The following is a 24,267-nucleotide window of genomic DNA, read 5'->3' as shown; positions in this document are numbered from 1 at the left end:
CTCTTTTTTTTCGTCATCTTATTCTTCTCTTTTTTTTTAATTGAAAATGATAAAATTAAAGAAAGAAAATATAAATTCCACACCTGGTATACACTTGGAAGTAAAAAGGGTAAAAAAATCTGTGTATAGGTTATACTCCAATGTGGAGAGGCATGGATGATATAGGCATATGAAAAGAAAAAGCTACAAGTGTTTTATTGGCTCAAAGTTGGCTACTAGGGGTCTATGATGGAAATGATAGCTTGAAAGGCTCAAACGTTAATCCTAAGTTGACCTTCGTCATATCCCAAGTATATCCACCATTGTACCGCAAACCATGTAATGATATTCTCAAAAGAAGTGCCCAATTCAACAGATCAATGAACGCTTATCACAATTTACTGCATTTGTATGCTCTCAATCCTCTCCAAACTCACATGAATACTTAAGCAAAAGAGTTCTCTAGCTACATGTGTCAAACCACCATCTTACCACAAAACTTGGATAAGTGCATTAAGAATTCTGTGAATGTTTCAGTAAAAAATGATTTGGTGGGTTTGGTGAATTCACGAAGATGACTATGAATGAGAATGAGTACACATGTGAAAATAATGCACGTGTGATGCAAATTAAAAAAAATTGACACATGAAAATATGCCACAGAGTTCCAACAAGCATTTTAAATACTGAATTTGCACCACCACCCCCCAACTTAAATGAAACATTGTCCTCAATGTTTAAGAATCAAAATTGAATGGGGAGTAACTGAAAATGGTAGAATACACCTGATGAGTGATGTGGGTAGCTCCCTAAACACCAAAGATGGTAATCTGAAATGATAAAATGAAACTATCCTGCAATCAAAAACAAAGAAAACAACAGCAAACAAAAAGGAAAAGAAACAAAATAGGAAGAAACAAAAACAAAACAAAGCAAAACAAAATAAATAAAGAAACACATACCTTGGTAGTGTGATCAAGGTTGAAAGACTGGATCCATAAGTGGAATGTCTTCCACTTCCGGAACTTGCCTATCAATTAATATTTTAAGGCGTTGACCATTTACTTTAAAGATCCGACCATTCTTAGGATCCTCTATTTCTACCACCCCATTTACAAAAACATTTTTCACTAAAAATGGGTCAGTCCACCTAAACCGAAGTTTTCCTTTGTGCTTGTGAGATCCAAAATCATATAAGTATATTCGGTCATTAGGTTTAAACCTCTTCCTAAGAATATTTTTATCATGAAACGTTTTCATTTTAACCTTATAGACTTTAGACTTAGGCAAAGATTTCAATTTAACTCTTGGTGCTTTCATACTTACAAGAATCTGTTTTCCACATTTCTTAGGCAACTCCTCAAATTTCTGTTGCCAAACCTGTGTGCCATAATCCTAAGTTTCATAAAAAATAGCACAAATATCAATAACATCAGATGAATCACTAACAGATGTATTAAACTCAGAATTCACAAGGGAATATTCAAGGGGATCAAAATCATGAGTTGTGTGAACTCCCTTGTCTATGAGTGCATCAATCATATACGTTTGGTGGCACTCGTCATTTGTTGGCTGCTTCTCAATATGGAAAATGTTGACCTCCATGGTCATGTTTACAAAAGATAACTTCATCAACCCATTCCTGCAATTTATAAGTGCATTAACCGTAGCAAGGAAAGGTCTACCTAATATGAGAGGAACTTTAGAGTTAGACTCAACAACTGATTGAGTGTCCAAAATTAAGAAATCAACAGGATAATAAAACTTATCAATTTGGATCAAAACATCCTCAACTATCCCTCTCGGTTTCTTAACTGAACGATCAGCCAACTGAAGTACGACAGAAGTAGGCTTAATTTCACCCAAACCAAGCTGCAAATAAATGGAATAAGGCATCAAATTAACACTAGCTCCTAGATCTAGCAAGGCTTGCCCAAACTCATGATTTCCAATATTACATGCAATGGTTGGACAACCAGGATCCTTGTACTTAGGAGGAATTCCCTGCTCAATTAGAGCATTAACTTGCTCTGTCAGAAATGCTGTCTTCTTAACATGGTGCTTCCTCTTAACTGTACATAAATCTTTAAGAACTTTTGCATAAGTGGGAACTTGTTTAATAACATGCAAAAGAGGAAGGTTAATCTTTACCTGCTTGAGGTTCTCCAAGATTTCATTACTAGGATCCAAAGTTCTCATACCAGATTTTAAAGCTTGAGGAAATGGTACCTTAACTGGACTCTTAATTACCTCGGCATCCTTGGGGAACTCGGTGCTATCATTGCTTTGTTCCTCTTCAACATCCTCTTGCTTATTAGTTGTTGGAATGTGTAAGGACTTACCACTTCTTGTCATAATGGCATTGATTTCTTTTAAATTTTTTTGTGCCATATGTTGACCTTGGGGTGCAGATTGAGCTTGAGAAGGAAACTTGCCACGCTCATTCACACTCAAGGAGCTCATTATCTTGGATATATGACTCTTTATCTCTTTGTTTTCTTCAACAACCTGCATAATCAAGGATTCAAACTTTTGATTAGTTTTACTCTGTGCCTTAATAAAAGCATGCAAAGTGTCTTCTAAAGGACTCCTAGAAGATGAAGGTGCATGATATGGTGCAGGATATGATCTAGGGGGTTGTGCAGGTGGCTGGTTTTCAGACTTCCAGCTAAAATTGGGGTGATTACGCCACCCAAGATTGTAGGTATCAGAGAAAGGTGCAACAGGCTTCATGTACATACCTAAGGCATTACATTGTTCCTCATACATCTCTCTCATCTCAGCAAATGTGGGACACTCTTGGGTAAGGTGATCTATCCCACCACACACAAAACATCGTCCAAAAGACTCTGCATGATTAGCCACGTGTGTTGGCTTTAGGTCTTTATTCTTCAACACCTCTAGCTCCCTAGTGAATATCTCAACCTTAGCCTTTAGGTTATCTTCTTCCCTGAGATGGTAAATTCCACCACCATTTAGGTTTCCTGTAGGTCGTGATCTATTTGTGCGCTCAGTAGCACTAGGTCCAGTCCAAGTGTGAGCTTTTTCAGCAAGCTCATTGAGGTATTCTATGGCCTCATCAGGATCTTTCTTCAAGAACTCACCATTACACATCATCTCCACAAATTGACGCTCTCTAGGTGTAAGTCCCTCATAAAAATAGCTCACTAAGCGCCAATTCTCATACCCATGGTGAGGACACATACTCAATAGCTCCTTAAATCTCTCCCAAGACTGATACAAAGTCTCACTGTCCTTTTGTACAAAGGTGGAGATTTGCCTTTTAAAACATTGGTCTTATGTTGGGGAAAGTATTCATTAAAGAAGACCTAAGTCATCTCATTCCATGACCCAATAGATCGTGATCTCAATGAATATAGCCAACTCTTAGCTCTATCCTTCAAAGAGAAAGGAAAGAACTTAAGTCTCACAATGTCATCAGTTGCATTTTGACTATGAAAAGTCGCAACTACTTCCTCAAACTCCCTAATGTGCACATATGGATTTTCATTTTCCAAGCCATGAAAAGTAGGGAGTAACTGTATCATCCCTGTTTTAAAATCCAATTGGCGAATATTAGCTAGAAACATGATGCATGATGGTGTGGCTGTGCGTGTAGGGTGGAGGTAATCCTGAAGGGTCCTAGTGGGTTGATCTTCGTGTTCACTCATTTTCTCAGAATTAGAAGAATTATCAAACAAATGATCAGAAAAATTAAACTCTGACTTTAACACAGGTCTACAAGCAAACCGACCCAAGGCATCTCTATACCTATGCATGCAAGGTAGAGAAAAACCCAACACTAAAAGAAACTATAAAAAGAAAAAGAAAATAAAAAAAAGATGCAGCAAGCTAAAAGAGGGAACGAAGTTACCACCTTTACAAACTGTTGAAAAGAAAAACTATTTCACAATTCTTCTACCGTCTCCCCGGCAACGGCGCCAAAATTTGATTACACCCAAAGAATAACACGGTAGTTGTAGCACAGCTTTGGGGTGTCGAATCCACAGGGAGACAAATTAAAAGAATAACAAGAGGAACAAAGAAACTAAAGAAAAAATATTAAATAAGTAATAGAGAACAAAGATTAATTTTAAATATAAATTCAAGTGAAGCAAAGTGATTAACAGAAAAAGTACTCAAATTTGACAAACAGTAGAGCGTCGGGAATCCCTTGCACAAATCTGATATTTTAATTATTCTTAATTCATTGGATAACTCAATTAGGAACTCAATTCCCGCAATTCCCAATCGGAAGGTATAGATTTATAAACCAGACTTAAATCAAATGTAACCCTTTGAAAAAACACTCACCACTTTTAAAAAACTTGAATTACTACCCCTATTGATAAAATCCAATGACGACAATATACTCAGGAAGCGATATTGCAGCAAAAAAACTAAATCAATATAGATAAATAATTTATCCAAACATAATCAAAGAACTAATCCATTCAATAGAAAAAGCATGACTGAATCCATAAACACAATAAATTCTATGATTATTCGGAGAAGAAAACATCAACAATGAATTGAGAATGATAAAACAAAAGAGTTTTAACAATTGAAAATCAAATACATGAATTAACAATAAATTAGAAATACCATCTAATGTGCAAGTTCATCTCTAGCCCTACTTGAGAATTTAGTTATCCATAAATATAATGGACAACAAAAATCTCCAGAGAAAACTGAAGCGAACGGTGGCCATAGAAGTGATTTTCTCCTCTCTTCAGATCTGCCTCTTGTGCCTCTTCCTTCCCTCCATTTCGTGCTAATGATATGCTTATATAGGGTAAGAAAGAAACCCTAATGTCCTCTTGATTTCTGCATAAAAAAATCGCCTAAATTTTAGGACTTATCTTGGCAGCCACGTACAGCCTTCAGGATTTCGAATTTGGAAATCCTTATTAGAGACAAAGTTATAGCCCTTTAAGATAGCTTTCCAATGCATCAATAATCACATCAATCCGATATATGAGTAAAAGGATACAGTGAAAAGATTAAAGTATGTCCAGACTGTCTCTAGCGAATTTCGGACTTGGACTTCTTGTGGTTTCATTTTGTGATTTTTTTCTTTTTCTTTTCTTCCAAATTGCTCTCAAACCCCATGAATGTCCTCCTTTGAATTTGACTGGGCTTGACTTGCTCTTTTATAAACTCTGAAATTAGACATAAAAAAAACTGCTTAGGAGTATCCCAACGTAAATAGAAATTCAATTTAAGAATACACATTAATTCCTATGATTTCTAATCACATTTTAGCATTTTAGTCCAATAATAGGGTATATAGAGTGCACTTTCGCACACTCATCACTGGGCTAGGGACCCTCTAGCAAAGTCAGACTTAAACTATTTCTCCCATTAAGGAATAGGATAGGTATATCCATTACTAGTTGTTCAAAATGAGGGTATTCAATTTTACTAAATTCATCCCTTTTGACAATAGGTGCCATCGAAGCCTTACAGCTCTTCATGTTGAATCTCTCCAAAACTCTTTTAATGCAGGCCCTTCGAGACAGTCTCAGAATTCTTTGTTCTTTGTCTCTATGTCTCTCTATGCCAATGACATAAGAGGCTTCACCTAAATACTTCATTTCAAAGTTTTGAGAAAGAAACTACTTTGTGTCGTAAAGCAAGCCTAAATCACTGTTTGCAAGCAAAATATTATCTATATATAGGACTAAGAAAATGAATTTACTCCCACTGACCTTAAGGTATATGCATTGATCAACAAGGTTCTTAATAAATCCAAATGAGTTAATAACCTTGTGAAACTTTAAATACCACTGGCGGGAGGCCTGTTTAAGTCTATATATGGATTTCTTTAATTTGCAAACTCTCTGGCTGTTTTCTTTAAAACCCTTAGGTTATAACATATATACCTCCTCTTCACGATCCCCATTTAAGAATGTTGTGTTAACATCCATCTAATGTAACTCTAGATCAAAATGAGCTACTAATGCCAAAACTATTTTGAATGAATCCTTCTTAGAAACTGGAGAGAAAGTTTCATGGTAGTCAATGCCTTCTTTTAGAGTAAATCCTTAAGCTACAAGTCTGGCTTAACGTTATTCAACATTACCAAAAGTATCCATTTTGGTTTTATAAACCTATTTTAGTCAATGGCTGCTGCTTTATTAGGTAAGTCAACGAGATCCCAGACTGATTTTTAGCCATGGATTCCATCTCATCTTTCATGGCATCATACCAAGATGTGGAATTATCTCCACTCATGGCCTCTGAAAACGAGCTTGGATCTTCCTTAGGTCCAACATCAAAGTCGGATTCTTGAAGGTAATCATATAGTCATTAGAAATTGCTGGTCTTCCTACTCTTAAGAATCTCCTTAATACTACTTCCTCTGTAGTTAGTAAACTAGGAGGAGGTTCTGCTTGAACCTGTTCTTCATGAGTAGACTGTTCTTGAAATGATTGTTGTTCAGAGTAATCAATTTGATCTTCTCTTAGCATAATCATACGTCCTTCATATGAAGGAGTTTTAGTCTGCTCTTGTGCTTTCTCAAATTGTAACTTACGAGGATAAACACTCCCACTAGGTTTAGCATCCTCAAGGAATTTGGCCTTTCTTCTCTTAACTATTCTAGGACTATTTGAAGGACAATAAAACTTGAAACCTTTGGAGTTTACTGGATAGCCAATGAAAAAATCACTTATTGTTCTTGGGTCCAACTTCTTTATGTGAGGATTATAAATCCTCACTTCAATAGGACAATCCCATACATGTAAATTACTCAAACTTGGTTTTCATCCAGTCCATAACTTAAAAGGTGTCTTAGAGGCAGCCTTCAATGGAACTCTGTTCAAGATATACACAGTGGTTTTCAGGGCTTCACTCCGTAAGAATAATGGCAGTTCAGAATTACTAATTATGCTTCTTACCACGTCCATAAGCGTGCAATTCCTCCTTTCAGATACACCATTTTGTTGTGATGTGCCGGGCATTGTGTATTGTGCAATAATGTCATTTTCTTCGAGGAATTTTGTAAATTGACCTATCATTTGTCCACTTTCTGTGTACCTACCATAATACTCAACTTCCCTATCAGATCTTACAATCTTGATTATATTTTCCTTTTGTTTCTCTACTTCAACGTTATAGATTTTGAAAGCATCTAGTGCTTCTGCCTTTTCATTTAGAAGGTAGAGATACATATACCTTGTATGGTTATCTATGAATGAGATAAAATATCTCTGACCATTTAGGCAAGGAGTAAGAAAAGGTCCACAGATATCAGTGTGTATGATTTCTAAAATATTCAAAGTGGTCTTGTTGCAACTTTTAGTTGTCTTGTTGCTCTGCTTTCCTTTTATATAGTCCACACAAGTCCTAAAGTCACTAAAATCAAGAGTTTATAAGACTCCATCATTCACCAACCTTTTAATTCTCTCTATGGAGATATGTCCCAATCTCCTATGCCACAACATGGATGAGTCCTCATTTATGATGCTCCATTTAATACCAACATCAATATCCAAGGATAAATAATTATTCTCAAAATTGGGATCTAACTCAAATTTAAATAAACCATTAACTTTTATTCCACCACCAAGGTAAACATTATTCTTAAAAATGCTAAAAGTAGAATTAACAAATCTAAACTCAAAGTTAACCTCAGTCAACTTTGAAACTAAAACTAAATTTCTAGAAAAATTAGGAATAAAAAATACATTTTCAAGGTCTAAAACAAGAATAGTTTTTAAAAATTATGTAAAGATCCCAACAGCCACCACTTGTGAACGCATCTTGTTTCCTGAATAGACATATTGTTCACTTGGTTGCGGCTTCCTTGTTTTGAGAAATCTCTGTATGGTATTAACAATATGCATTGTAGAACCAGAATCAATCCACCATGTGTTTCGGGGAGCTTCTACAAAAAATGATTCATGACACACTAGAAATAGGAGATTATATTTCTTTTCGAGCCATCTCTTAAACTTTTGGCAATCTTTCTTCATACGCCCTTTCTGTCTGCAAGAGAAACAAGACCTTAGTCATTTTTCTTAAATGACACCTTGTGCTTATGCAGTTGGGCATCCTTGCCTTTCTTGGTCTTTCCATTAGTATGATTGGCTATATGAACACTTTTAGGCCTCTCATTTTTTAATCTCTTCTCTTCTTGAACACACATGGTCAATAATTCATTAACTGACCACTCATCCTTATGTGTATTGTAAGAGATTTTGAAAGGACTATATTCAGAAGGGAGAGAATTCAGAATGAAATGTATCAAGAATGGCTCAAAGATCTCCAACTTTAGGGACTTAAGTTGAGCTGCCATGTCCCTCATTTGCATAATGTGCTCACGCACACCTTTAGTACTATCAAAAGTCTTACTTGATAGTTTCTTAATTAGAGTGCTAGCTAAAGCCGTATTAGAGCAAACAAATTGTTTCGCAACAACCTTCAGGAATGCTTTAACCTTATCAGTTTCAGGGATAGAACCCTGAATGCTCTTGTTGATGTGAGATTTCATAAACAACAAACAAAAACAATTAGATTGCTCCCACTATTCATTTTTTAAAATCTGTGCTGGCATACTTCATTCTGTGAGGGCGAGTGGTTTGTCCACACGGAGCACCATATCAAGCTCTAAGCACCCCAATTTTAGAAGAATATTTTCTTTCCAGTCATAGAAATTATCACCATTTAGCATCAGAATACGAATAATATCATCAAAAGGTGAAGTGGGAAATGTTAAAGCTAATAATTAAGAAATACTTTAATGCTATGAATTTTAACTTTATTTAAATCAACCAATGTCAATTTAACCAATAGTAAATTTTAACCAACTATAAATAGTCGTTGCATCACATAAAAATTTACTAAATATCTAAATAATAAGACTAGAATAATTCAATGTTAATGAATAAATTCTCCATACCTTTGGGCATAGGAAAATCTACCACCAATACAAAACCATCTATCTTACTATAATTAAACCATCAATCTACCACCAATAATAACCTACATTTGAGTCCAGGCTACTAAAATAATGATTAAATCACAACATAAATGCTAATATATCTTTATGAAGTTAAAACTTTATATGATTATCGTTATAAATTAGGATGCTTTGGCTACTCCCAAAATACTTCGATAATCGGCCTTATATGATTATTTTTCAATAGAAAAGGACGCTTTGGCTACACCCAAAATATTTCAAATAATCATAACCTCTAGCATCTTACCATAGGAAAAACAATATCTATTGATCCACCAAAAGTTAATACAAAGAAAAAACAACCCAAAAACAAGCCAGGAATAAAACCCTTTGTTGAAAAAAAATAATAAAATATTTAATTAAAAAATAATATTTTATTCTTTTAAATTGGGCTGGTCAAAATTGTTTTGTATGGATCAATACTTATTGAACATATAGCCAATTCCAAAAGCTGGCCTTTATAGGGTACCTTTTAATAAGGACAAATCTTTCTTAAAAGCCAAAGGCCTAATAAGGCCAAGAAAGTTTAAAAGGCCGAAAGGCCTAGTGAGTCGTTAAAGGCCCAATAAGGCTAAAATTTATAGAAGACCAAAACAAACCAAAAGTAAATCCATAGTTGAGGTTCAGATTTTTTATTTTTTTTAATAAACAGTGCTGATCAATGCCTTGATGAATTTTGCCATAGAAATGAATAGTACTACTTAGTAAATTTCCAGAAAAGATTCTTCTTTCCTAGACAGAACTTCAACGTTTCCAAAAAAAATTGGAAGGTCACAATGGTCCCACTTAAGTCCCAATCTCCTAGACAGAACTGCCTTAGATTGTACATATCCACAGTTCCACAGCAAAATGCCATAAAATTTCTCATATCAAACCAAATTTGATTTTACAAAGAAAACACAATAATATTAGATTTTCATGCTGAAATGAGAAAATACATATATGTCCAAAATCTAAATCAATAGGAATGAACCTAACTCTGATACCACATGTAAGAATAATAAAATACAAAATAGACAGCAGCGAAAATAATAAATTGCATACCTGCTGCCATGGTGATTCAAGAATGAGCAAGAGCCTAAAGAAAACCCACTTGAAGAGAAAAAAAAAAAAAAAACTATTTGAGTAGGAAGAGAATATTCTGGCCTATGCCTTTTGATTGCCGTACTGATGGTGTACACATGCCCTCTATTTATAGGCTAGGTTAGGAACCTTCTAACAGAGTTAGACTTGAACTATTGCTCGCATCAAGGAATAGGATAGGGCTTATCTATTACTAGTTATTCAAAATGAAACGCTTAATCCCCTAGTTTAAATTTAAATTTAAACTACTTAACAGATAAAATCTTATATTCTTAATAGATAAAATCTTATCAAAACTTGATAGGCAAGAGGGTCACTCTAAATAGAACTCTAATAGTCTTCACAAAAGGAATAGAAAAAGAATTTAGATCAAATTACTGAGATCAAATAAATTGTTTCTGAAAAGAATTACATGTAGAAGAAGTTACAGCTAGAGAATAATATAATCACATACCAAATATGCTATGATTGTGTTGGAAGAATTAATGGAGGCCGAAGAACATCTTGCAGGTAGATCGAGCAAGAGATCTAGCAATCGTGAAGTTTTGTGGCGTGGAGCTAGGTACTTACAACTTTATGGGCCTTAAAAAGCCTCCATCCGCTTGACCGCTCTTCAGTACTTTTGTGCCACATCCAAGTTCCATCGAGTTAGAATGTCCAAGCGCAACATATTAGAACATGAGATATGAAGTTATTCGACTATCGCCTTAAACTTGCCAAGCCTTTGACTGAAAGCCCTCACATATCTCACCAAGTTGTGGACTTTGGTAATGGAATCACCAACCTCCTCAAACTCCTAAGCAACTATGAGGTTGATGATATTTGCACAACATCGAACATCAATAAACTCGTGCTCATGAATGATATCCTCTTTTCTGTTAGATTATACTTGAACCACTCAATTGTAGTGTCATTGGCACTGGCATTGTCAACTGTTATACAAATGACTTTTCTAATTTTTCAATCCTTTATACAATCGTCCATCGTAGTCCTAATTGATGAACCCTTGTGATCAACAATTTGTTTAAAACCAATAATATATGCTTGTGCAGTGTCCACTCATTGTCTACAAAGTGGGCTGTGATACACATGTAGTTGACATTCTATATGAATATTCATGTATCAGTAAAAAATGACAATCTCTAACCAATGGTAATAAACATCTCTTTCATTTCTACCTTCTCTTTCGCATGCCTCTGCGAACAATCTCGTATCACTTTATACTATGAAGGCATCAAAAATCGTGACTCGAGAGTGTGAACAAATTTATGAAAGCCTTTTTTGTCAATTGTGGTAAAAGGCATCTCATCACAAATGATCATTTCTACAAGCAATTCATGCTACATCTTCTTACTGTATTACGGGATTGACAGCTTCTTAATATGCATACCATTAGTGGTGATCTAATACTGCTGGCAACCATTAAGATGTGCTTTTAATACACTGGTGCCATACTTTTTTGAATGACAACCACAAAGTTGTACACAGTGGTAGCATCTTGCTTGCAGGTTTACACGATCAACCCTTTTTTAGGATGCCCTGGTGGTATACCATGCTCAATGGGCATTTCCTCCGCTCCTCATTGAACATATCCTCATCTTCTATATCTACAGAGGGTCAACTACTTGCATATGAAGTAGCTACTATAGATGTGGCTCTAGGGGTGGAAGTCCCTATTGGTTTAGGAACTCTGGCATTTACAGCATCCCCTTGCAGATGATCGTCTTCACTTGGTGTAGCATCCATATCACAATCAATTGTGCTAAAAAGATAAATTAGAAAGAAAAACATGTACTGCATACATACATATATATATATATGGAAGGGACTAGAAACAAAGTGTGGCAATACGATAGACCATCAAGAAAGCCAGCCAAAATAACATGTATGGCATATATATAACCAACACAATTATAAAGCTAGCCAAGGTTCCAGCAGAAATACTGAAAATTATGTTTGAAATGATGAATGTAATGATGTGATGATGAAATGAGATTACTGTATAAAGCCAACCAAGGTTCCAGTAGAAAAACATGTACAGTTGAACTATAATTTCTCAGACTCAACCTTAAGAATAACGCCAATTACTATTTCTGTTCAGTATATGACAGCCCAACCAGATCATACATATGGAACTATAACTCTTCATTTTTTTTTCTTTTTATAGATTTACATTCAGTGTATCCTACTTTGCGTAAATATCTGATCTTCCTCTTTCTCCCTCTCCCATGGAAATGGAGACATTCTTAATTTTCATGCTTCTTTCTCAGATTTTTCATGTATTTCACATTTTTTTAATGTTTATTGTCACTTTTCTCTTTCCTTTATTTTGATTCAATGAAAACCCTTTCACACATGGATTACTATCCTTCCAATATTGTTCTGTCTTTGAGCAAGTGAACTTTAACTATATCCTTGCTATAATTATACTATATCTATCATGCATTTTCTTAATCCCTACTACCTTTGCCTAGCTAGCTCTAACCTTAAAACCACCGGTCCTCAAACAACTAGCTATAAATATGCTTCTGATCTTCTACTGAAGGAAAAATGTATGCGTTTGTATTCAATAGATTTATTGTTTCATTTAGGTTAAGATAAAAGAGAAATACTATTGTCACTGAGAGTTGGGTCCCGGTTGGGTCCCAACAATTTTTTTTCCTTTTTCTTTTTTTGACTTAATGATTAAGTGTTTTTTAGTAATGTTGTAAAAAAAATTTTAAAAAAAATATTTAACAATGTAAAAAAAAATGAATGAAGAAGAATAGAAAAACATTTTTGCTGTTGTCAGCTGGACCTGTCTCGTGGATGTAGCACGGCTCTAAGATAAAATAAACAATGATTTTCATACGATTCTTTTGTGAAATGAGTTTTCTCACCTCTCGAGCTCAGCATAATTTATACATTGCTAGTCATGGAGGCTTGAAAAAATAATTGATAAAATATTAAACGTCTAACGTAGTTAGGACAATCTACATACCAACTAAAATTCTATTCATCGCCCATGCATCACTACAACAAAAAAGAGATTTTGGGACGAAATGAAAATCATCCCAAAAAGTTAGATTTTGGAACGAAATCAAAAAAAGTTAGATTTTGGGATAAAATATTTTGTCCCAAATTAGTTAACCCTTCAAACACTATAGATTCACCATTCGAACGTATAAATTGTACTGTTTGAATGTAATTTTGGAGCATTAAGTAAATTTTTTTAGAGGAAAATTCATGCATCGTTCGAACGTTGAAGTTTAACTATTCAAATGATACATCAGCACGATTCAAACATGATTTGAAGTGGTCGAACGGTGACTAGGGGTTTTTTTTTTTTTTATTATTTTTTGCCGAATTATATTTATATTAACTAGTAAATATAAGAAATTGGTTAATTAAATAATAGGAATAATATAAATTAATAATTAGTTCAGAAAATATAAAATAATACTATTTCATAGTTAAATACTGAATTTACAAAACACAAAATATTGTCCATGCTTAAAACAAAAACTAAATAAATAAAAAAGATAGAAGGTACTAATTAAGACCCCAAGTCTTTGCACATTTCCTCGACTGCAGCTATACATTCCTCTATTTGTGTCAGTTGAGTACTGATGGTGACCTGAGTCGCAGACATGGCATCAAACTGTGTACGAAACACATACACAGCAGAATGGATCTCCATACGCACTGCATCGATCACTGCTGATGTCTGTTCGCTGATCGCTGCACGCACAATCTCGGCCATCTCCTCACGAGTAACATTGTTTACTGATGCCTCGGCTTGTGTGGATGTCCCAACAGCTGATACTCCATGATCTCCCGGCTTTGCATCTCTCTGAGGATCAACCAGTTCTGGAACATGTCCATGAAGATGCAGTCTCGAGTGTCCCGTGCTGCATGAGAGGGTGGTGCTATTTATCGGTCCCATCGGCTCCCGTTTACACTCGGCAATGGTGGATACTCTTCATCCTGTCATATGGTGGAGCATCTGGACCATCAACCAAATCCCTCACCTCATGATTGATGACTTGCAAAATTTCATATTGCAGATTTTACAAGTTCGTTCAAGCGGAGGCTTTTGGCCGCTCGAGCGAATTCAGGCAGATTCAAATGCTAAACTGCCGCTTGACAGGGAGCTCGAGCGGGTTGCTGAAAAACAAAGATCGCTCGTGTGACGCCCCCAAAATCCCCACGCCCGAACACGGGGAAATTGAGACGTCCGGATGGTGACACCCCGGGTCACCATCCCATCGACGGGTGCCGAGTGTGTGCAAGGCAGCAAAAGTGTACAGAGGAACACGCAGCGGATAAGAAAGTCATAACTAAGTACCAGAATTTTTCTTAACATAAAACAAGCTGTTTAAAACGTACATAGATGAAATATCACATATACCACAAATACAGTTTTAAACAAATAAAAAGATAACATCAGCAACCCGGTGGAGCCGCATCCTCGGGCTCAGCCTCTTCCTCCTCAACCTCATCTCCTGCACCAAAAGCTACGGAACCACGAATGGTACCGCAGGTAAGTAAAACCCAAACACTACCAGATAAAAACACATATAACTCAAACAAGATGCATGAAACATGCCCAATGCACAAACCCGTAAAACACAAGTTTTCCACGCACGCCAAAAGACACATTTGACATCTCAAACCATTATCCAATTTTTAACCGTATGCACCATGACCTCCCCTCGGGGTCATCCGCACACCCTGGCTCCAGTGTCACACCGCGGAGTACCGCCACGCATGTGACACCCAACGAGCGATGCCCAGTTCCGCGCCCCGCGCGTGCGTAGCCAAGCATCCTCTAGCCCTCGCCAGCGAAGGGCCACGGAGTCGGTGAGTAGGCCGATGCCCGGTTCCGCGCCCGGCGCGTTCGTAGCCAAGCACCCCCTAGTCCCGCTCCCATTATCGCTTTCGATAACTCAGGGGACATCACTCAGTTTATTCCGCTCCCGAGTGACCAGAGGAGCTCCACCGAGATAATAACCCATCCCGGCTTGGGCTCGTGATACCCACGCACCCGCAACACACTCACGCCAAAACACAGGCTTTTCTCATAAACCCACAACACACGTGCATGCACCATGAAATGCCAAATCAATGCATATTAAAATAATCCAACAATATAAATCAATAAAACAAGACAACTCCGTCCTCCATCCATCCGACCCCCGAAACTCCTCGGACTCAGTCCGGAATCAACAACCAACAACAGATAATAAATAAATTGAATGAGCAATATATATTTAAATCTGAAAATAGGGTTTGGAAAATACTTACAGCGCTATACGGCAATTTTAGAAAACACGAGGCGTTGCAAACGGCGGAAAAACAGCAACGTCACAGTGAAAATTCACTGTGGCCGTGGGTCCGAAAAACCCACTTTTGAACGGGGACAAACTAGGTCACGAAATTGATAGAGAATGGTCAAGAGGTGGTTGTGAAGCTATTGGAAGTGACGGACGGCCGTGGGTGGCGGCGGAATGGCCGGAAATGGCCGGATTACCCAAAACGGAAACTAAGCTCGTAGGAGCTGTTCCGGTGGTCGTTGGAGGCCGGAAATGGGTGGGTTAGGACGGCAAGGGACCGGTGATGAAGTGGTGAAGAAATGGTGGCCGGAGGTGGAGCGACGGCGGCGGATCGGAGCAAAATCCGTGCGCCCTTTGGAAGCTTTTTCCGGCCAAATGGCCGGCCGGTTGGGGGTGGGTTTTGGAGGGAAGGTAGACCGGAAGGAGAGGAAGAGAATGGGACCGGTGGGAGGCCGAACGGTGGCCGGACGGCGGCGGTAGGGCTTAGGGAAGGTGACGCCGGCGTAGGGAGAGAGAGAGAAGAGAGAGAGAACACGGGGGGGGGGTGTCCGGGTCGAGCGGGAGAGAGGAGAGAGAAAAGAAAGAGAAAAAAGAAAAAGAAGAAAAAAGAAAAGAAGGGAAAAGAAAAAAGGAAAAAGAGAAAAAGAAAAAAGATGTGAAAAGAAATGAGGTCCAGTCCTCACTCCGGGAAAAAGAAACAAACCGCCAAAAAGATTAAAACCACAAAAACAACTAAAAGAAATAAAACACAACCTCAAATAAATTAAAATAAATTAAAAACCGACTTTAAAAACGCAATTAAAATAAAATAAAATATCTGATATATTAATTAAAATAAAAACAATTATTTCAGCGAAAATACACTTAAAAGCGGGTCATCACATCCTCCCCTCCTTAAAAACAATTTCGTCCTCGAAATTGCAAGATCACCACCAACTTAAACCAAGCCACACAAACGCACATGAACCAACTGAGACCAAGATTAAAATTACATACCTTCATCATCCGAACAGATACGGGTACTGCTCCCTCATGTCCGCTGCTCGCTCCCAAGAGAAGTCTTGAGCTAACGGATCTCCCCAAGCCACTTTAACTAAAGGTATCGTCTTGGACCTCAACTGTTGCTCCTTCCAATCCAAAATCTGCGACGGAACAACCTCGTAAGTGAGATCCGGTTGCAACTGAATACCTGCTGGGTCGACGAAACGTGGCTCTTGCTGTCCAAAGCTCTTCTTCAGGGATGATACATGGAAGACGTCATGAACATCTCCAAAATAATCCGGCAAAGCAACTCTATAGGCGACGGACCCTACTCTCTCCAGAATCTGAAAAGGGCCGACGTACCTCGGATCTAGTTTCTTTTTCTTACCAAAACGCTTAACACCTCTCATGGGAGAGACTTTAAGATAAACCCAATCACCAACTTCAAATGACAATTCTCTCCTCCTGGTATCAGCGTAGCTTTTCTGGCGACTCTGAGCTGCCGCCATTTTTTCTCTGATGATCCGGACTTGGCTTTGCATTTCCTGAATTATTTCGGGTCCAATTACCCTACTCTCCCCAACTTCATCCCAACACAAGGGCGACCTACACTTTCTCCCATAAAGAGCTTCATAGGGAGCCATCTGAATGGTCGCATGGTAGCTGTTATTGTAGGCAAACTCAATGAGAGGCAAATGATTTTCCCAACTCCCTTGGAATTCCAGGGCACAAGCTCTCAACATGTCTTCCAAGGTCTGTATGGTGCGCTCTGACTGGCCGTCTGTCTGCGGGTGATAAGCAGTACTGAACTTCAACTTAGTACCCAAAGCTGCCTGCAAACTCTTCCAGAACTGCGACGTAAACCTCGGGTCTCGATCCGACACTATAGTCTTTGGTATGCCATGTAGCCGAACTATCTCTTTGACATACAAACGGGTCAACTTACCCAAAGAGTCGGTGTTGTTAACAGGCAGAAAATGAGCACTCTTCGTTAACCGGTCCACAATCACCCAAACAGAATTCTTCCCACTAGGCGTTCTCGGCAAACCCACTACGAAATCCATCGTGATGTCATCCCACTTCCACTCAGGAATAGGGAGGGGTTGGAGCATACCTGCAGGTCTCTGATGCTCGGCCTTTACCTGGCGACACGTGTGGCATTTCTCCACATATAAGGCAACGTCCTTCTTCATTCCATCCCACCAGTAATTTTTCTTCAAGTCTCGATACATCTTTGTACTGCCGGGATGAACTGAATACGGGGCCGCATGAGCTTCCGCCATGATTCGTTCTTTGAAATCTGAGTCCTTCGGGATCACTCTGCGATCTCGGAACCGAAGTATTCCATCACTATCCATGCTATAGTGCAACGGCCCTCGAGATTTTCGGACTCTTTTCCTGATGTTCAGCAGCTTCTGATCCTTTCTTTGGAGAGCTTTCAATTCTTCAAAATCTATTACCCGAATGTCCAGAACCGAAGACAAAATCTCTACTTGCTGCGAACTCTCTATAAGGAGCCTTCTCATCCCATAAAGTAACGAATCCATTTCTGACGGCCCGGCTTCATCTTCCAAATGAGACTTCCGGCTCAAAGCATCAGCAACTATATTAGCCTTCCCCGGGTGGTACTTGATCTCACACTGATAGTCACTGATTAGCTCTAGCCAACGCCTCTGCCTCATATTCAAATTTTTCTGGGAAAACAAATGCTTCAAGCTCTTATGATCAGTAAATACCTCACAAGCTTCCCCATACAAGAAATGCCGCCAGATCTTGAGTGCAAAAACGATCACAGCCAACTCTAGATCATGCGTCGGATAATTCTTCTCATGGTCCTTAAGCTGACGAGATGCATAGGCTACAACCCGTCCTTCCTGCATAAGGACACAACCCAAACCGAACTTAGACGCATCACTGAAGACTACAAACGGCTTATGCGGTTCTGGGAGTGCTAACACTGGTGCCGTCGTCAGCCTGTTCTTCAATTCCTGGAAGCTTCTCTCACATTTCTCTGACCAAACAAATTCTGTATTCTTCCGAGTCAAAGCTGTGAGAGGTCCGGATAAGCGAGCAAAACCCTCTACAAACCTTCGGTAGTAACCGGCGAGCCCCAAGAAACTCCTGATCTCGCGTACTGTAGTTGGGCGTGGCCATGACAAAATGGCTTCTACCTTACTGGGATCAACTGCCACTCCACCCTGGGAAATTACATGCCCAAGAAATTTAACTTCTTCCAACCAGAACTCACACTTGCTGAGCTTGGCGTACAACTGGTGCTCTCTCAATTTCTCAAGTACCAGACTAAGATGATACACATGCTCTTCAATATCTCGGGAATAAATCAGTATATCATCAATAAATACTACCACGAAAGAATCCAGATAAGGTTGGAACACCCGATTCATTAAATCCATGAAAGCGGCAGGAGCATTAGCTAGCCCAAATGGCATCACCTTAAATTCATAGTGTCCATACCTCGACCTGAAGGCAGTTTTCGGCACATCCTGCTCTCTGATTCTCAGCTGGTAGTATCCTGACCTCAGATCAATTTTTGAGAACACCGCTGCTCCTTGAAGTTGGTCAAACAAGTCATCAATCCGCGGGAGAGGGTATTTATTTTTGATGGTCACCTTGTTCAACTCCCTATAGTCAATGCACATACGAAGGGTTCCATCTTTCTTTTTAACAAATAAAACTGGAGCACCCCACGGCGACGTACTAGGCTGAATAAACCCCTTCTCTACTAATTCTTGCAACTGAGTCTTCAACTCTTTCAATTCAGCTGGTGCCATGCGGTAAGGAGCCTTATGCACAGGAGCCGCTCCAGGTTCCAAGTCTATAACAAACTCCATCTCTCGCACGGGGGTTAGTCCGGGCAAGTCATCCACAAACACATCGGGAAACTCTTCCACAACTGGAATGTCTGCCAAGGACTTCTTCTCAGACGGCGTGGACACCATCTGAACCAAGAATGCATCCGCTCCCCATGCAATCTCTCTTCTTGCCTGTATCGCCGATATAATCATCGGCTTTTCTTTTAATCTACTCCCCGCAAATTCCAGACAATCACCATCCGGAAGCTGAAAGCTAATTGTCCGACTTCTGCAATTAATAGTCGCAGAATATCGGTATAGCCAATCCATCCCGAGGATGATATCAAAACCCAACAGCTTGAATACCACCAGATCAGCATCCAAAAATCTTCCCTCAAAATTTAACGGGCATCCCAAAGCAACCTTGGAACACCACACCATCTCGCCGTCGGGCAGCGCCACTACCATAGCCTTCGGCAACGGTTCCGTGACCAAGTTACACACCCGAGCAAATGTGGAAGACACAAACGATCGTGAAGCACCAGAATCAAACAAAGTACAAGCATAAAACTCATACAACCGGACTCTTCCTGAACCAAACACACAACCCATGAAATCCAAAAAAAACAACGAAGAAACCAAATACACCAAAAAATAAATCCAACTTAAAAGATTAAATTAATCCATACCTGTGATTACTCCAGCATCATGGGTCGCTGGTGCCTCATCGTCCACCTCTCCGGGTGTGACTGCATAAACCCGGGCTTGTACTGCTTGTCTCGGGTGGGTTCTTCCACCGTGTCTACCTCCACGGCTTCCTTGAGCTCTAACGGGGCAATCCCGAACTATATGTCCCACTTGACCGCACCGATAACACTGGGGTCCGCTACTCGTGCGACACTCGCCCTCATGAGCTCTATTACAAACCCCACAAACAGGCATACGTCCTCCCATGCGGACACTGGAGGATGCTTGAGATCGGGTTCCAGTCCGCTGAACAAACTTCTGAGGCGAACCCGAGCTGCTTCCTTCACCAGAAAAACTCCGCCTCTTTTGCCCTGAAGGGGATCCCATACACAGATTATTTTCCCGCTCTATAAGGGTGGCCACATCCACTAACTCCTGAAAAGTGGATATTCGATGGCTGACCACCAAACGGCGTATATCAGGGCGTAGTCCCTCCTGAAAACGCTCAGCTCGCAGCTCCTCTGTGGCAACAAGATGAGGAGCAAACCGCTCCAGTTCTATGAACCTCCGGGCGTATTGTTCCACTGTTGCGCCCCCTTGGACCAGATTAGAGAATTCTCTTGCCTTTTGCTTCCTTACCGATGCGGGAAAGAAGCGGTCATTGAACTCCTTCTTGAAACGCTGCCAGGTCACCGCAGCGAAAGATCCCAGTTCAGCTTCCAACATCACCCTCCTGGTATCCCACCAATCAGAAGCGATACCTTGTAAGAGGTAGCTGGCATAGAGTACCTGTTGTGCTTCAGTGCACCCACTCACCTCAAAAGTCTTCTCCAAATCTTTGATCCATTTCCCAGCCTGAAGTGGATCCTCATTCCCATCGAAGTGTGGAGTCCTATGCGCCAAAAAGCGCTCATAGGTGCACCCAGCTTGCACCATGCTACTGGACCCTCCTTGATACATCCAAGGCCCTCCCTGATATGGCCAGGGACCTCCTGGTTGTGGCCAATACATTCCCTGTGGCGGACAAGGCTCTCCTGACGGTGGATAGGGCCCTCCTGATGGTGGATAAGGCCCTCCTGATGGTGGCCAAGGACCTTGTGGTGGCCAAGGCCCTGCCTGTTGTGGCCTAATATTCTGTTGCATGAACTCCGTCATCTGCCGAATTGCTTCGGCTATGGAGTCATCCCTGGATGTATTGTCTTGCGGTTCCTGAGTATTTTTCCTTGGTCTACCTGGTCTCCCCATAATTCTGTCACAACACCACCCTTGACCCTCCTTTAAGAAAACAAACAAAAACCATCATAAAACCAACAAAACAAAACAGCACCACGCAACAAGAAACAAAAGAAACCCGCGTGCCAAAACATAACTAAATAAAACAAGCAAACAAACATAAACAAATAAAACAAATAAAACAACTATACTTAACATAATTTTAAAACACAACTTTAAAAACATTCTGGTACTACCTACGGGACTTGTGGTTTTACCCAGAGCCAAACCGCTCTGATACCACCTGTGACGCCCCCAAAATCCCCACGCCCGAACACGGGGAAATTGAGACGTCCGGATGGTGACACCCCGGGTCACCATCCCATCGACGGGTGCCGAGTGTGTGCAAGGCAGCAAAAGTGTACAGAGGAACACGCAGCGGATAAGAAAGTCATAACTAAGTACCAGAATTTTTCTTAACATAAAACAAGCTGTTTAAAACGTACATAGATGAAATATCACATATACCACAAATACAGTTTTAAACAAATAAAAAGATAACATCAGCAACCCGGTGGAGCCGCATCCTCGGGCTCAGCCTCTTCCTCCTCAACCTCATCTCCTGCACCAAAAGCTACGGAACCACGAATGGTACCGCAGGTAAGTAAAACCCAAACACTACCAGATAAAAACACATATAACTCAAACAAGATGCATGAAACATGCCCAATGCACAAACCCGTAAAACACAAGTTTTCCACGCACGCCAAAAGACACATTTGACATCTCAAACCATTATCCAATTTTTAACCGTATGCACCATGACCTCCCCTCGGGGTCATCCGCACACCCTGGCTCCAGTGTCACACCGCGGAGTACCGCCACGCATGTGACACCCAACGAGCGATGCCCAGTTCCGCGCCCCGCGCGTGCGTAGCCAAGCATCCTCTAGCCCTCGCCAGCGAAGGGCCACGGAGTCGGTGAGTAGGCCGATGCCCGGTTCCGCGCCCGGCGCGTTCGTAGCCAAGCACCCCCTAGTCCCGCTCCCATTATCGCTTTCGATAACTCAGGGGACATCACTCAGTTTATTCCGCTCCCGAGTGACCAGAGGAGCTCCACCGAGATAATAACCCATCCCGGCTTGGGCTCGTGATACCCACGCACCCGCAACACACTCACGCCAAAACACAGGCTTTTCTCATAAACCCACAACACACGTGCATGCACCATGAAATGCCAAATCAATGCATATTAAAATAATCCAACAATATAAATCAATAAAACAAGACAACTCCGTCCTCCATCCATCCGACCCCCGAAACTCCTCGGACTCAGTCCGGAATCAACAACCAACAACAGATAATAAATAAATTGAATGAGCAATATATATTTAAATCTGAAAATAGGGTTTGGAAAATACTTACAGCGCTATACGGCAATTTTAGAAAACACGAGGCGTTGCAAACGGCGGAAAAACAGCAACGTCACAGTGAAAATTCACTGTGGCCGTGGGTCCGAAAAACCCACTTTTGAACGGGGACAAACTAGGTCACGAAATTGATAGAGAATGGTCAAGAGGTGGTTGTGAAGCTATTGGAAGTGACGGACGGCCGTGGGTGGCGGCGGAATGGCCGGAAATGGCCGGATTACCCAAAACGGAAACTAAGCTCGTAGGAGCTGTTCCGGTGGTCGTTGGAGGCCGGAAATGGGTGGGTTAGGACGGCAAGGGACCGGTGATGAAGTGGTGAAGAAATGGTGGCCGGAGGTGGAGCGACGGCGGCGGATCGGAGCAAAATCCGTGCGCCCTTTGGAAGCTTTTTCCGGCCAAATGGCCGGCCGGTTGGGGGTGGGTTTTGGAGGGAAGGTAGACCGGAAGGAGAGGAAGAGAATGGGACCGGTGGGAGGCCGAACGGTGGCCGGACGGCGGCGGTAGGGCTTAGGGAAGGTGACGCCGGCGTAGGGAGAGAGAGAGAAGAGAGAGAGAACACGGGGGGGGGGTGTCCGGGTCGAGCGGGAGAGAGGAGAGAGAAAAGAAAGAGAAAAAAGAAAAAGAAGAAAAAAGAAAAGAAGGGAAAAGAAAAAAGGAAAAAGAGAAAAAGAAAAAAGATGTGAAAAGAAATGAGGTCCAGTCCTCACTCCGGGAAAAAGAAACAAACCGCCAAAAAGATTAAAACCACAAAAACAACTAAAAGAAATAAAACACAACCTCAAATAAATTAAAATAAATTAAAAACCGACTTTAAAAACGCAATTAAAATAAAATAAAATATCTGATATATTAATTAAAATAAAAACAATTATTTCAGCGAAAATACACTTAAAAGCGGGTCATCACATCTCGAGCGGAGACATTGGCCGCTCGAGCGAAATCAGGCAGAGTCGAACGCTCGATGTGCGCTCGATAGGACGTTTGAGCGAAGTCAGGCAGAGTCGAACGTTCAATGTGCACTCGACACCCCGCTCGAGCGAACATCATATTTTGATAGATTTAAGGTTTTCTGCCGTCACACCATATTAAAGGAATTTTTCACTCTAGGGCCGCGACTTTTGACTGGAGAACACTTTTTGGGATAGAAAAACATAGCTAGAGGGATTCAAATCATCTGTTTTAGAGAGGGAATTCCAATTATTACACGTACGTTGGAATCATACACGAGCACGGATAGGAGAAAAGCGTTGAATCGTTCCCTTGAGCTTTTGAAGACGAGTTGCGGCTGCAAAGAGGATTTTTCAGTGTTTATTTTTCTTCCAATCTTCTCAGAACAATTATGGTGAATTCGTTTATGTTGAATTCCATTTCTAGCATGAGCTAAATTTTCTTCATTCTAGGAAAACGATGTAACCTATTTCCAAACTATGCTTGATTGTCTACGCTAAATTAATGCAATTCTCTCTTTGTTTATCTGATTTATTCTGAGTTTATTGCTTCTAATTAACTGGTCATTGATTAGATGATTTTTAATCTTGTGATTTGCTATCGAAAGAGGGAATCATAGGATAGATCTTGAATATTTCAGCATAGGTATGTATAGAGATCGAAAGACTTGTATGAACCTATGTAGTTCTTAAATCATTGATCTTATTGCTTTCTTGATTATTAAATTTGCATATTCTTGTGAGAATTGATAAACAATAGTCATTTCCAATTGACTATCGAAAGAGGCTTTTGGATGAATTAGAGATTTGCTAATAGATATAAGAGAATTGAATTAAGTTAGCTGGATGAGAAAAG

At 40.0% G+C, this 24,267-nt stretch overlaps 1 non-coding gene across 1 annotated transcript; it reads left to right on the top strand.

Moving 5' to 3' along the window:
• The first annotated feature begins 3,163 nt into the window (after positions 1 to 3,163).
• Positions 3,164 to 3,270, top strand: LOC122290601. The gene has a single exon (XR_006236463.1). It is a non-coding gene; the product is annotated as a small nucleolar RNA R71 (small nucleolar RNA).
• The last annotated feature ends 20,997 nt before the right edge of the window (positions 3,271 to 24,267 follow it).

Source organism: Carya illinoinensis, chromosome 12, assembly GCF_018687715.1.
Source record: "Carya illinoinensis cultivar Pawnee chromosome 12, C.illinoinensisPawnee_v1, whole genome shotgun sequence".
NCBI classification, from domain to species: domain Eukaryota; kingdom Viridiplantae; phylum Streptophyta; class Magnoliopsida; order Fagales; family Juglandaceae; genus Carya; species Carya illinoinensis.
Note: the sequence above shows the minus strand (reverse complement) of the source record. Positions and strands in the feature narration are given on the sequence as shown.